Consider the following 16,019-nt stretch of genomic DNA (forward strand, 5'->3'; position numbering starts at 1 on the left):
TCCTCAGATCATGTGAGTGGCCCTCCTCTGGACCCTCTTGATGCTGGCCACATCCCTTCTAAAGTGCGGTGCCCAGAACTGGATGCAGTACTCCAACTGCGGCCTGATCAGTGTTGCATAGAGGGGGAGCATCACCTCCTTGGACCTGCTTGTGATGCATCTGTGGATGCACGACAAGGTAGGGTTAGCCTTCCTGACCATGTCCTCACATTAGTGGCCCATGTTCATCTTGGAATCAATAATGACTCCAAGATCCTTTTCTGCCTCTGTGCTGACAAGAAGGGAGTTCCCCAGCCTGTAGGTATGCTGCTGGTTCTTATTGCTCAAGTGCAGTACCCTACGCTTGTCAGTATTGAATCCCATTCTGTTCTCATTTGCCCACACCTGTAACCTGTCCAGGTCCATCTGTATCCTGTCCCTTCCTTCTAGTGTGCCCACTATGCCCCAAATCTTGGTGTCATCAGCAGATTTGAACAGGGTGCTTTTCACCCTCTTGTCCAAGTCACTAATAAAGAAATTGAACAGTATGGGCTTGAGGACTGAGCCCTGGGGGACTCCACTGCCCACATCCCTCCAGGTCAATTATGACCCATCCACCACCACTCTCTGGGTGCGGCCCCTCAGCCAATTTGTGACCCATCTGACTGTATAGGCATCAATGCCACAGTCAGCTTTTTAATGAGAATGCGGTGGGAGACAGTGTCAAAGGCCTTCCTGAAATCCAGAAAGGCTACATCCACCGCGACACCTGCATCCAGTGATTTTGTGACCTGATCGTAGAAGGCAACAGGTTGGTCTGATAGGAGCTGCCCCTAATGAACCCATGCTGCTTGGTCCTGAGTATTGTCCCCCCTGCTCGTCCTTCCCAGATGTGCTCCTTGATAATCTTCTCAAAGAGCTTCCCCAGGATCGAAGTAAGACTAATGGGCCTATAGTTGCCTGGGTCCTCCTTCCTCCCTTTTTTGAAAATGAGTACCACATTGGCCTTCTTCCAATCTTCTGTCACCTGGCCAGAGCACCACAAGTGCTTGTAAAGCCATGCTGGGGGCCCCTCAATAACCCCTGCCAATTCGCTCAGAGCCCTGGGTCATCCATTTGAAAAATTAAAATTTTTGTCAAAAAAATGTAGATGGGAACGAATTGTTTCCAACTCAACTTTTCAAACAGCTCTACATTAAGACAATAAGTCAAATCCATAGGCGACTGATACGGGGGTGCACGTGTCCCCCCTGACAGGGCTAGTGCCCCCCTTGACGGGTGACACTGATACTGTCAGTAGGGCTGGTCCCCCCTGACAGGGCCACCGCCTTTGGCAGCTTCTGCAGGTACCCTCTCAGATTAAGAAGGAACCAGTCATGGTCAAATTTATAACTCTCGTTGAAATATATAGAAAAATATTACTTTTCTCATGAGACATAGCACCATCTTTGTCTAAGAATGGTTCAAGATTCATAGCTCATGTATTCAGAGTTTCTGAATTATACAATATACAAGCTTTCCTTTCTTTTCTCTCCCATATTCTGCTTCTGGAACCTGGAACCACGATGTTTCATTTCTTATGATGTGTGAGTTCAAGGTCTGATATGTTATGAAAGAGTTATATGATATCTGTTGTAAGAGGATGACAAAGCTTCCTATTGGAAAATAATATAGTATATTTTAACTCTTCAAGACTCCTTCATGCTAAAAAAGTATTTAAGTCTATGGAAACAGTTACTTTTCCAAATATTAACTTCCAGTTAAAAACACAGGGGAGAGGTAAAGGGATAGTAGATTCCAAATCATTGAAGCTCTTAGAAAAGTCACCTGTGTTGCTGGTGGTCACTGAAAATTTCATTATATTTGTTAGGAATTTTCTGTTGAAATGATTTTTTGATAGAAAATAGTCTCTACAATTTGAATTTTCCCAGAGAAAATATCCAGTTTTGCTTTTTAAACATTTTTATATTGAGAAAACCTAAATTAAATATTTCATTTTGAATCAGTTCAGTTTGAATTAGAATATAACACCCTTAAAGGCCCTAATCCTAGGGAAAGATCAAAAGTCACCATGCTCCTTTCTTGTCTATACACCAGAACCCACCCTACTTCCCCTTGTGCAGAGCGAGGGCTTTAGTTTAGTAAAGGAGGTTCTGTATCTCTGACTGCTATATTTCTATTGGGAGAGAATTCCTTGGTCTGGGGTAAATCTTTAATGGTTGCTTTGGCTGGTTTATGTAGAGCGAAGTGGCCACAGTGGGCTAGAGAAATGGGCTGAAGGACAGGACAAGATTAAGAAAAATCTTCCTGGGGAACCCTTTTACTTTGAGTGCTTCTGGTCCTTTAGACATGTTTCTACCATACAGCCCTCCAGCTGTTTGCCTATGTGCTAAAGAAAATTTTCCTTACTAGAAAGAAGGTCATAGCCATGAGTTTACTGTACCCAGCCATACTCAGCTGGGAGCACTAGCATCTGTTGCCTTGTACTAGAGACATTCTTGCTTGCTTTCAAGTGGTGGAAGCATTATAGATGTCTCCTTGATGGGAATACTGGAGTTTAGGAAGGGAGTTCTGACACTCTTCTCCTTGCCGTGTGCATGTGAGGGGGTGACCATAACCCAAACACAAACTAGGGTGGAATAAAGAAGGGGCTGCTCTTGGGATCACTTTGTGGCTATTGGGGTATGAAGCTATGTGAGAAAAGCCAACAAAGGTGGAACTAAGGGGAAAAGAACAAGAGAGATTGTAGGCTGAGGACAAAAAGTAGGAGAGTATACATTCATCTGAGAAAATAGCCACACATCTGGATCCCCCACCGGCTTAAGGCACTTGGCTAACTCCACATTCTATGAAACTGTTCATACCCCTTAGAGTTTGAGAAGCCTGAAAAGGACCCTCCCCCAGCATTCCCAGGGGGAAGTGCTCAAATTCCCATTATGAAATCACTCCCAGGCCCTCTCCCCATGGAGACTTTGATAACCAGTCTACAGAGCCTGCAAACCACAACAGAGGCTACGCAGGCACAGAATGCAACCATGCTGGCCCAAGCTGAAAAGTTGCAGAATGAAAACGTATCTCTGAAGGCCCAGAATTACAAACTGCTGCTTCAGTCACCCCTTTAATATTGGCTGCTCAACATCCCCCAGAACCCTTAAACCACTGCTACCTCCTGTTTTCTCAGTGCCTGTAGACTTGTCCCATGGACAGATATAAGGTGGGCCTGATAACCAGCCTGCTGATGGGCAACACTATTGCCTGGGCTTCCATTTTCTTGAAAGGCTCCTGCAGGCCCTAAAGTAAGGGTCCAAATCTGGGTCAAATCTGTGGCCTATTACATGATGGAATCCCATCAGCTTACTGCCAACATTCAGTGAAATGGGGCTGCCCAACTTTTCCATTTCTGCTGAGGACTGAATGAGTAGCTGGTAAGGGCTGAGGCCCTTACTTGTCTGGATTCAGACATGGACCTCTGCATCTGCATAGCCTGCTGGCTGATAGAGAGGAAGGTGGAGTGGGTGGGAACCCCAGTGTGGCCCCCATAGCCCTCAACCTCTCCCAGTAGACCAGGCAACTGAACCTATGCCAGTGGATACAGTGTGGTCATATCTACCCCAGACAAAAAAGAACCATTGAAAAGTTTCAGGCCTATATTTTTGTTGAGGGAGCCAGGTCACATGGCTATCAGCTGTCCCACTAAAAGAAGGGGTACTACACAAATAGGAAACTCCAGCCTCAATAGAGGGGCCCAGGCTGGGGGTAGAACATGTTCCTCAAGTTTCCATGCCTTTCTCTGTTCTGTCCTTTAACAGCCTCTGCAGGACACTGACCCTGTTACCTTTAGGTGAGCTTTATCTTAGTTGCCTGAGCTAGGCTGAGGTTCACTATTCAGCAATGATAGATTTCAGCACCTCCAGGAACTTCATGGACATCCAGTTTTCTGAGGTTCACCACATCCTGGTACAAGAGAAGCTGTGCCAGAAGTTGTAGAAGCCACACGTGGCTCCCTTCTCTCCTCTGGCCCAATCAGGGTGGATACAGTTCCACTGGCAGGAGGGACCATGCAGAGATGCTTCAATTTGATCTGATCTAATCCCCACAATTCCTCACAATTTTAGGCCCACTGTGGCTGGCCCTTTATGATCCCCTCATCCAGTGTGGGGGTCCGGAGGCTGGAATTCATTTCCTCCAACTGCACTCAGGTCCTCTGAATCTCATCATGCTGGCAGTATGGGGATAGCTACATCCCTTATAATCCTCGAATAGGTCCCTTCCGACCCTGACATCTATGAAAATCTAATCTATGAAATCTATTAAATCCAACCAACTTGTGTTCAGTGGCCGCAGACCCTGGGCCCCAGTGAGTCCACAACCAAGTCCTCACTACCCACAAAATATTGGGACTTCTGGAGTGTTTTTGACAAGAAATAGGCCAATACCTTACCCCTAGATCACATGAACAACTGCCCCATTGCTTTGCAACCAGGTGCCATGGTCCCACTCAGGCATATATAATTATTGTCTGAACTCATACTCTTGATTTAGAGAAATTATCATCAGGAGAAGATAAAAAGGTTTGTTTGGACTCCTATGTCCCCTGCAGGAGCCCGTATATTTTTTTGTTGCCAAGAAGGATGCAGCTTTGCATTAATTACCGAGTCCTCAATAAGATAACCATCCACTTCTGGTATCCTTTTCCTTTAATCAGTGAACTATTTGAACAGTTGCATTTGGCAGAGATCTTTACCAAGGTACACTTATGGGAAGTTTACAATTTAGTTAGAATCAGGGAGAGGGATGAGTGGGAAATGGTCTTCCAGGCATGTTATAGGTAGGGATCTACCTAATTTGTGGAGGCTGCCTCTGTATTCCTCAGTCCGAGTGTAGCATCCAGGGCTATTTTTGTGGTGGAATGTGGTAGCTTCCCCCTCCCTCCCATGCCTCTGATAGGCCAAAGGGCACCAGAAATCCTGCCCCTACCCAGAGATTGATAGATGGCCACCTGTCAATCTCCAGGGAGGGGTAGGACTTCTGGGGCCTCTCAGCCAATCAGAGGCATGGAGAGCCCTCCTGCCCCTCCTGGGAGATTGACAGATGGCCATTTGTCAATTTCTGGGAAGGGGCAGGATTTCTAGGGGCCCCTGAGCCAATCAGAAGTGTTGGGGGAGGGGCTGCTGCACTTTACCACAAAAAATTCCCCCCTTCTCCTTGTCTCCTCCCCCATGTTTCAGGACACCAGGGCTACCTGCCTCTGTTTGCAGATCCCTTCCCCTGCCCCCACCTTCCTTTTTCATGGGGATTGGGCTTTTTCAAAGAGGACCTACCAAATTTGTGGTTTCTGCAAAAATCTCATAATCAGGAATTTGGTAGGTCCCTAGTTATAGTAATTTCAAATACTGTGTAATGTCTTTTGGTCTGTGCAATACCCCCACTACTGTCCACCATTTTCGTAAGCAATATCTTTGTGACTTGGACCATTTTGTCATTATCTACTTGAATATTTTGATTTTTTTTCTGATACATAGGAATCATATGACCAGCATGTATGTTTTGCGTTGGAGAAGCTGAGGCACCATGGTCTCTATGGAAAACCTGAAAAATGTCAGTTTGACAAGACCAATATTGAATTTCTGGGTTGCATCATCTCAGAGGGGATAAGAATGGACCCATAGAAATGGCTGCAGTGACTGAATAGATCCCTCCATGAGATGTCTGAAGAGTGCAGCAATTACTGGGAATTGCAAACTTGTATAGATGTTTTATTAAGGGCTTCTCCCAGATTATCATGCCCACCACATCTCTGCTTCAGAATGAAGTATGATTTACATGGACCCAAGAGGCTCAACTTTGAACACTTGAAACAAGCCTTTACGTCTGCCCCGACTTGATTCATCCTGATCCAATGACACCTTTTGTAGGGGAGGCAGATGCTTCCAATTTTGCCAAAGGGGCATTTCTGTCACAGTCCACAGGGACTTGGAACTTTCTACAGCCTTGTGTCTTCTAGTCCAGAAAACTAACACCATTGGAAAGGAATTACACAATCTGGGATAAAGAATTTCTAGCAGTTAAGACTACTTTTGAAGAATGGTGCCACCACCTAGAGAAAGCATTTGTCCCCATTGAAGTCCTCACAGATCATAAGAACTTAGATCATCTATGTTCTGCTTGGAGTATAAACTAACACCAGATTCATTGAGAATTATTATTTACCAGGTTCAACTACTGTGCAATCCACAATTCCTCCCTTAGTCAGAATTTCAACTCCATGATGGAATCTTATATTGTGGGCACCAGACATATGCCCCAGAAAGGGAGCAAAGGTGGCATTCCTGCAGTGATGTTATGATGCCCCTATAGCCAGGCACTTCGGGTGTCTTTACACATGCTCTGGGGTGGAGGCAGAGCCACTCCAATTAAAACACCCACAACATCGTGTGTATTCAGCGTTTCCATGCTTCAAAAAGGTGGTGGGTGTGTTTTAACTACAGTCCATTCAATGTGCTTTAGTTAAAGTGCCTCTGCTGCCATTTTGAAGCATGGGGCTGCTGAATACACATGACGGGGAGGCTACTGGAACATGGTAATAATCATGCTCCAGCAGACTTGATTGAGTCTGCTCTGATGCATGCTAATTAACATGCATCAGAGTAGATGTTGGGCAAGTGTATAGGTGTCCTTTGGTGTCCTGAAGACATGGAGGCTGGTCTCCTAGCATTTTTGATGCCCATGTGTGAACTAAGACATTTAAAGCTATGCTGACTCTTGCAACACCTGTGCCCAGACAAAGGTTCCCTATGCCAGACCTCTGGTGCTCCTTCAACACTTGCACACCCTGCCACTGCCATAGTCTACAGTGGATATTGATTCACAGTCAAACTATCCCACTCTAAGGGGTACACCACCATCATGTGGTAGTTGACTCTTTAACAAAGAAAGCACATCTTATTGCAGTCCACAGCACCACAGCAGCTCCAGAAACAGTACAAATGATGTGGAATTGCTGGGGAGAAAAAATTATACTAAAAATAAAATGCTGGCTCCACAGTGGAAGCCAGCAGCTTCTATGGCCCAGCCTCACAGCCTGCTGGGTGGGGGAGAAGGAGAATCTTCCGACATGAAGGAGAGCAGCCGAGATGGTGGCTGCCCCTCTTCCGTCTGCCACTGATAAGCTGAAAGGGCAGCCTTTTGTGTGACTCTGCTCCTCTCCTCCAATCAGTGGGGAGGGATGGGGCTGCATGAAAGGCAGCCCAGTGGGCCAATCAGTGGTGAGGGGCGGTGCCACTAGGGCCCCTCAGCAAATCAGCAGGGTGTGGGGTGGCTTGCCACAAATAAGCCTGCGAAAATGGTAGCTGGTGCTGTGATTGCCTGTCTGCTGCATCGATTTTGGTAGGCCCCTGCATATGTCCATCCTTGACCTTGTTTCATTTATTGATTTGCAAAATCAATCTAAATCAGACTGGAGGCACTTGTCTGTCCATGCTTTAAGTACCTAGCTGAATTGGGGCTTTAATTAGGAAAAAACATGGTGTGCTAAATTGGCAGTGCTGTGCCACGACCCCTAGACTTCCAGATGCAGATTGCAATGAGAGGAAATGGTTAAGAGAAGAGGGAAAAAGACACAGGTTTCTGCTAAAACCATGTCAGAGGAAAAGATCTTTCTGGTTGAGGGTAAAAAATGACAAGAATAGATCCTGCACAGCAGCACAAAATAAAGTTTTAACACTGAAGATAAAATCTTAAAGAATGTTTTATTTTTAGATTTAAAACTTTAATATTGCTAATTAACTTTAGTGGGGGTGAGGAGTCCAAGCAGGCAGAAGCCTGCTGGTGAGATTAATTATTCACCCTGGGAAAGGACAAGGTGTGCATGAAGATGCTTAAAAACGGGAAAGAGGAGATTGCTGGCAGGGAACAGACAAAACCAGGGAACACTGAGATCTGTGTCGAATGTAATATATGTAAGTCCCCCCCCAGAACTAGAGAGATTAAAATTAAGAATAATAATTGCAGCTAGTTATGTGGTAAAAGTTCCTGTTTATGGCATTTTTCTGCAGCATTATGGAAATTATAATAAAACTGATACAAGAAGCCATCACAGAAAGGTGGCTGCATTAGGTAAAGAGGTTTGCCTACGATGTGATCTGGATAACAAGCCACAGCTGATACATAGCCCTGGGGTGTTTTGCAGTAAATGTGAGGGGATAAATGTCAAGTAGAAAGGAATGGGTGGATTCTCTGAAGGCCTTTCTTGGAGCACCTGGTCAGCCTAAACACCGTAATCCACTAACATGAGGGAAACATAAGAGCAAATTGATTCTGGCTGACAGAAGGGTAATTCTCCCTGGTTGGAAGTTAAGCAAAAAAGAAGCTTGAGTGATGAAACCTAGAGACCCCTTTCCTGACAAGCTTTGCTTAGGGGTCTGTGAGGTAATGCAAAGGGAAATTAGAAGAGAGAGGGTGGTAACTTTAAGAACTCTGTTCAGCTTAATTGTTACAAATCCCATATATGCAGTAGAATGGTGTATACATTTATTTGAAGGTTATCATCTGGTGACTTGGTAAAGAATACAATACAGTGGGAAACTGAGATAGACCTATGGTTGTCCCATCACTGATTCTGCCTCCTTGACCTATGCACATCCCTGAGGATCAAAGGAGCACTAACATTTCTGCACCCTTACTTTATGGGTGGAGGGAGGCGGTCACTATTTCTTTGTATCCCATACTAGTTGTATTGTAGAAGCAATGTTGCCGTTCAAGAATCCTCTCACTAGGTAGAAAAAAGATTAATCTTCTTTGAGACAGTAATTCTCCACCCTCCAATACATGTGCATGCATGTATGCATGTGCGAACGTGTGCACGCACACGCATGCACGCACGCACCCCCCCCCACCCTCTGTGGCTTTTGTGGATTGGTATTCATTCATCGTTGAAAGACATCAGATTAGGAGGGCATCTGTGCCTACTTGAGATGCCAGAAGTAGCTGTCTTTCACAGAGCGTACAGATATCTAAATTCAAGGAGCCCAACAGAGCACACATGATCATGTTTTAGAATCTTGTAACTGGAGTTCAGGTCCATTTGCTTGGAATCTGGTGGTCTTCTTGCATTTCGTTTTGGAGAAAAAAATCTAATTAGTGTTATTCTCCCAAATACACCATCTGATAGCACCCAACTGATATAGCACTACTATTAAACTAAGCATGTTTGCAATTAAATGATCATAATTGAGTCGCATTGACACTTTCTGAGATGAAAAGGGCAGCTCAGCTAAAAAATGTTATGTTCCACTCACACTTTGCAGGTTTTCTTTGGTAGGAGCTTATTTTTACAATGAAGGCTGAAGTACCGGAGCACAGAATGTCTTTTTCCAAGAGGTGGTGTTTTGCCATACTCTTCCCACCAAGTTGCCCTTTGCTCATTAAGCCCAAATACATCAACTCAGATATTTCTTTGGCTCTGAATATTCAGCGTGCTGCTTCTGCATACAAATCTTTAAGGAGTTACCCTTATGGTTAGGATCAGTTTTGTGGTGTGTTCTCTCTCTTGTTCTGTACCTGTTGTACTCATTTTAGTTTCCATGGGACCAAAATGATTTGGTCTAAGTAATGCCTTTGGTCCTGATGAGGACAGTTAGGTGAAACTTAGGGTATGACACAATGCAGGATAGTATAGAGGTTCCCAGTTTAGCACTGAACAAATAGTTCAGCTCCCTGGAAACAGCATGGCCGTATTAGTAATGATCTTCATAGGCTTTTATCCCTGATGAGATGCTGGGTGTATTAAGAACATAAAAAGTGCTATACTGGGTCAGATGAATGGTTCATCTAACTCAGTGTCTTGCCAGTGGATCCCTATGGGAAAGAGTGGGTCCCGATAGGGAAGAGTCCCAGCCCCATGGCTCCAGGTGCCTGAACTGCCTCCTCCAGCCCCAGTTGAAGGCACCTTTGCCAGACCCCAGTGTGTGCTGTGGCCTCAGTATGGGCGGGGGGTGAAGCAGGGCCCCCCACCAAAAGCCTTTCCAACCCTGAGGGGGACCCCTCAGAGATCCCCTCCTGCCAGTTGCCCTGCCACTCCCTGTGCTACCTTGTCCACCAGCTCAAGGTGCTGCAGCTCTCCCTCTCCCAGTGTCTGGGGAGGTAGCACACTGGGTGGTTCCGGTGATGCTCTGCCAGGCCCTTTTCCCCACAGGGGCAGAGAAACGCCCACCCCACCCCACCCAGCAGCCAGGAGGAGCCTGATAAACCACAGGACCAGAAGGAGGACAACCAGAAGTCTGTGAGCTCCACAGAGCCCACAGACCTTTTAGCCTCAGCAGTACCCAGGGAGGAGCTGCTCCGATTCCTGGAGAGCATGCTGTGCTCTGGAAAGAAGGTGCAGCTCACCCTGGACTTCTGGGGGGTCTCCAAAAAGCTTTCAACTCAGTGAGGGCCCTTGTGGGGGAATGCAAGGGGCGTAATCAGAGCAATGCTAAAAACTACCAGCGGGCCCTTAGCTTCCAAGACTCCCTCTTCACCTATGGGAGGACACTGGGATACCTGGTGGACCCTGAAGCTGTTGTTGCCTCCCGTGAAAACCCTGGCAACCTTAACAATACCCACCCACTAATGATGTCCCACACTGTGGTTACCCTCAACATGTGTGGCTGCCAAAATATCTCCTCAGGTGCCAGATACTTTTCTTCCTCTGGAGGAAGAATACTCTGTGATTTTCCTGCAGGAGATCCACACAACTTCAGCCACCAAAGCTAACTGGTGACTGGACTGAGGGAACAGGATCTACTTCAGCCACCTCATAGTGACATCCTGTGGGGTAGCAACTGTTCTTCCCAAGCTTGCAACCAGAGGTCTTTCTTGCCATTGATGTTGTGCCAGACTGTCAGCTTCATCTTTGGGTCTGAATACAGGGACTCATCCTCAACCTGGTAAACATCTATGTCCCATGTAGGACCCAGAGAAAGCTCGTTTCTATCAGCAGGCAGCTGCCTACCGAGGGACCATGAGCCCTCATGAGTGCCTGGTCCTCAGTGGGGACTTTAATGTCACTTTTGAGGCACTGGACCTCACTGGCAGGGGGGGAACAAGGCTGCATGGACATCCTCAGGGAGGGGCCTAGAATCATAGAAAATTAGGGTTGAAAGGGACCTCAAGAGATTATGTGGTCCAACTCCTTGCTCAAAGCAGGACCATCACCTACTATATCATCCCATCATCACTGATCAGTGTTCACTCCCTGGTGGACATTTGGCATGCTCACCACCCTGACAACACCACCATCTTCATATTTGTCAGGGTGGAGGAGCAGTAGGGTCAGTCCAACCATTAGGTGAACTAGGCGGTTGCCTAGGGCACCAAAATTTTGGGGGGGCGCCATAATTATATGCAGAACAAAATAACAGGAACATCATTCTAAATAACAGCCCTGGCTGGCAACAGCTCCATCTTGGTCTAAGACCTTTAGACCAGTAGGGGGAGAAAGACCTCTGAAAAGATCTCAGGGGAAAGATCCCTAGAATTGCAACTCCTACCTTTTCAACTCTCAAGCGGACTTATGACAAGAGCATACCAGTGGCAAGGTCATCCTAAAAGATGAACCCCTACTTTTTTATCATCCTACAACTCATGACACTGATTTCTTATACCTTCCTTTTCCCTTCCAACCAGCCTTTTTAAAATCTAAAGTGCCCTAGATTTCGTTAGTTGCATTTAAAATTTTGTCAAGAATAAGACTACCAAAATACCCTGACTCTGGGTACAGATAAGTATTGTGCCTGTAATTCAGGAAACAGGCTTCAAGGTAGGAATTTCTTGGTTTGATTTTATAGATGCCATTTAATTTGAATGATGTAGAACTGATGGACAAATGTTGTTATTATCATACGTACACCTGAGTGGTCATGTTTAATATTCTCAATTTTATAATGTCTAGAAATGGTCAGAGTAGGATTGCTGAATCATTACATTTAATTCTTGTAAGAACACATGTGATTTTTAAAGTAAGTCAAGCTGGGGTAAGCCTTTGTGTACATATTATGGCTGGAGACTCATGTGAGAGATACATAGGCATTTAGAATATGTGTGTTAATGCAGAATGAGTGCTAATTAATTGCTAGCAAGCTCAAGAGATATTCTTTAGTCAGTTCATTATATAACACCTATATCATTGTTGTATAAGGAAACAGTTGTATGACTGCGTGTACAGAACATGGGAGCAGTGGGCATGCCACTCCCGGTTGGACCGAATCTACATATCCATGCTAAAGACTGCCCAAGTCTATGCCTCTGGCGCTAGACTGACCCCCTTCAGCAACCAGCATCTAGTATACGTTTGGGTCATGCTGCATCCTACTGGCACTTCAACAATAGCCTGATGGAGGAATTGGACTTTGTGGCTTCCTTCTGGGAGTTCTGACTGGCCTGGTGTGGACAGTGGTAGGCCTTTATCTTGGCCCAGAGATGGTGGGATGTGGGATCAGGCAGTATGGTCGCCATTACACCTGGGGGCACACCTGACAGTGGGAGGCAGCTAGAGAAAAGCTTGAGAGGGAAGTGCTAGAGTTGGAGAGGTACCTGGCTGCTGACTCAGATGACCTGTCCTTCTGTGGAGAGTGTTGAGACAGGTGGGAAGAGCTCCAAGCTCTGGATGACCACTGCGACAGTGGTGCATTTATTTGCTTATGTGCCCAGCTACTCTGAGAGATAGACCAGGGCATCCTGCTTCTTCTACACCCTGGAGAAGAGGAAGGATGCCAAGAAGTATATTTCTTGCCTCTTGGCAGAGGATGGCATTCCTCTCACAGATCCCAGTGAGATGCAAGAAAGGGTAAGGATTTTCTATGCAGCGCTCTTCTCGCCAAATCTGATGCCAATGTCTACCAGGTCCTGTGGGATGGACTGCCACAGGTCAGTGTGGGTGACTAGAGGGTCCTCAGCTAGAGGGTCCTTTCACCCTGGCCTAGCTCTCAGATGCCTGCTACCTGATGCCTACCAACAAAGTGCCAGGCATTGATGAGCTGACTATGGCGTTCTACCACACTTTCTGGGATGTCCTCAGCCCTGACTTCACTGCTGTCAGGACTGAGTCTGAAGGGGATAGGGAGCTCCCCCTGTTGTTCAGGAGGGCTGTCCTGACCCTACTGCTCAAGAAGGGGGACCCCCATGACCTGAGGAACTGGGGCCTAGTCTTGTTCCTCTGTATGGACTATAAGGTCATAGTGAAAGCCATCTCGCTGTGCCTGGGGTCTGTGCAGGTGGACATGATTCATCTGACCAGATGTACACAGTTCTAGGGTTTTCCATCTTCAAAAAGCTGTACTTGGTATGGGACCTCTTTGAGCTTGCTTTTAGGGATGGCCTGTCATTTGCCCTCCTGTCCCTTGACCAGGGGAAGGCATTTGACAGGGTGAATCATGAGTCCTCACAGGCATGCTTGGCTTTGGCCGTGATTTGTGTGGTTTCTCCAGATGCTGCATACTTCCTCAGAGTGCATGGTCAAGATCAACTGGGCACTAATAAGGTACATCTTGTTTGGGCAGGAAGTGTGTCAAGGCTGTCTGCTATTATGCCAATTCTACAGTATAATCTTTGAGCCATTCCTCTGACTCCTGCACGAGTGGGTAGTGGGGTTGGTGCTCAAGGAGCCAGCCACGAGGCTGGTCCTGTCAGCTCATGCAAATAATGTGCTTCTTGCTCTGTAGGACATGGGCTACCTGGTGCAGGTGGAGGCCTGCCAATCCATCTACTTGGTGGCCTCCTCTGCCTGGGTCAACTGTATCAAGATCTCTGGCCTGCCGTTGCTTGACAGGTGGCAGGTGGGCTTGCTCTCACCTGTGCTTCAGAGCATCCAGTGGAGTGCAGGCTTGCTGCTCCATCTGGGGATCTATTTGTCTCCCAGTGACCTCTCCTTACTGGAGAACTGGCACCAGCTAAAAGTCAGGGTGTCTGAGTGGCTGCAGGCATAGGTAGATCTGCAGAAGTCTCTCTCCCTTTGTGGGAGAATGCTAGTCATCAACCATCTGGTTCTGTCCATGCTCTGGCACCATTTCAATACCCTGGATGCACTCCTGGAGCTCCTGGCCAGTCTCCAGAGATGTACACTGGGATTTTCATGGCCAGGATGGCATTGGGTCTCTGCAGGTGTCCCCTTGCAGGCAGGGCCTTGTCTGCCTCCACAGCCAGGTCCACATCTTCCAACTTCAGGCCCTGTAAAGGCTTGTGTACAGTTCTCGTAGGCAAATGATGCAGGGCCTGATTGACTGTACTTTCCTCCGCCACCTCTGGGGGGTTACAATATGACTGGCAGCTCTTCTACCTGTGAGGTTTCCCCAAGCAGTACCTGGAAGAGCTGCCAGATTTCCACCAGGACCTCCTCAGGGTCTGGAGGCTGGTCTCTACCTCCAGGTCCCCAGGGATGATTACCCAAGGCACTGACCTCTTTGCCAAGCCCTTGATGAAAAACCCCAAGCTGAGGGTGCCAGTGATGCAGGTGTCCTAGGTGAGCCAGTGGACGGCCCTGGCCAACATCAATCATATTGGAGACCTCCTAGATTATGCCAGGCAGAGGTGGGCAGATCCCTCTGTACTGGACAGGTGCATGGAGCTGCCCATGCTGTGTGCTCTCTGCTACTTGCTCCAGGATGTAAAAGCCGCTGATTCTGGCCAAGGTGGCCATCTATAAGACCAGGAAGGGGGCTCTGACTGGGGGGAACCCTGGCGAGTGTGGGGCTGTCTTTCTGTCATTCTTCCATTCACATTTCCAAGCAGAGTTTCACTGGTCGATGCCCATAGGCTCCCTTGACTCATTCAGGGGGCAGTGGGTGCCGGCTCCTGTGGTCTGCTTGTTGTCTCCTTCCATATCCCTTGTTATTAACTAGTGGCCTCACTCTCCTTCCGGTTTTTTTTATTTGTCCCAAATAATCTGTTGATGTGTCCCCAATGGCTTCCCTTATTAAGGGAGGCTTATAGGTTTTCATGATGGGCCTAAGACCATGACTCAATGGCATGTCAAATAGGTCTGTTTGACAGTAACAGGAATGGATGCTTTAGAGGGAGAGCCTTGAATTGGATATAGCTAGAGTGATCTATCCCCTCTTCATTACGCTCCCTGCCAGAATCCACCATTATTGGTTTAGAGATGCCTGTGGAAACATCTTCAACTGTTGTGCTCAGCAGCTATTAATGTGCAACAGCATATACACGAAACTTAGGTAGAAATCTGCTAAAGATCCAGAGAACAATCTAGATTGGGCCTGCTACATAAGTACAAGGCTCAGAAGGTGCCTATATTTTAGATGTTCTAATGTCTACAAAAGCAATTTAAATCTGGCTTTGAGATACAATATGATGACACTTATTAGTACGCCTTTGTGAAACAGCTAGTATCCATTTCGGATTTGGATTTGGCTGATTTGGGGGACAGTGATTCGATTCGGTGATTCCCAATCAGTCAGGCCCAGCCCATCCCCCATCCACTCTCCCAGCCCTGCAATGGCTACCTGGCCTGCCCAAGCTCCCTGCACTTGTTAAAAAAAAAGCCCCAACTCAGTGGGTACTGCTGGGTGGGGGCAATTCCTGCTGCCCCCCACTAAGCCACAGTGCATGGGAGGCTCTACACGAGTCCCCCAACCCCCCCACTCCCCAGCCCGCCCCATGGCTGTCCTGCCCGGGCCAGCTCCGGCCCTTTAAAATAAAAATAAATGAAAAAAAACCCAGACTTACTGCTCCTGCCAGCAGGGGGCAATCCCTGCTGCCCCCCATTGCCCTGCGCCATGTGGGGGGCTCTGCATGACCCCCTGAAACCCCGAGGTTACTGCAGGAGCGGTGAGTCCTGGGGGTTTTCTTGGTTTTTCTTCTTTTAAAGGGCCAGAGCTGGCCCGGGCAGGGCACCCGTGGGGTAGCTGAGGGAGTGAGGGGGGGGTCAAGGGGCTCATGCAGAGCCCCCCATGCAGTGTGGGGCAGTGGGGGACAGTGGGGATCACCCCCGCATCCAGCAGCACCTAGTGAGCACTGGGGCTTTTTTTAAAGTACCAAGCTGGGGTGCG

This window comes from Gavialis gangeticus, unplaced genomic scaffold (assembly GCF_001723915.1).
Source record: "Gavialis gangeticus isolate Ggan-Ray unplaced genomic scaffold, GavGan_comp1, whole genome shotgun sequence".
NCBI classification, from domain to species: domain Eukaryota; kingdom Metazoa; phylum Chordata; order Crocodylia; family Gavialidae; genus Gavialis; species Gavialis gangeticus.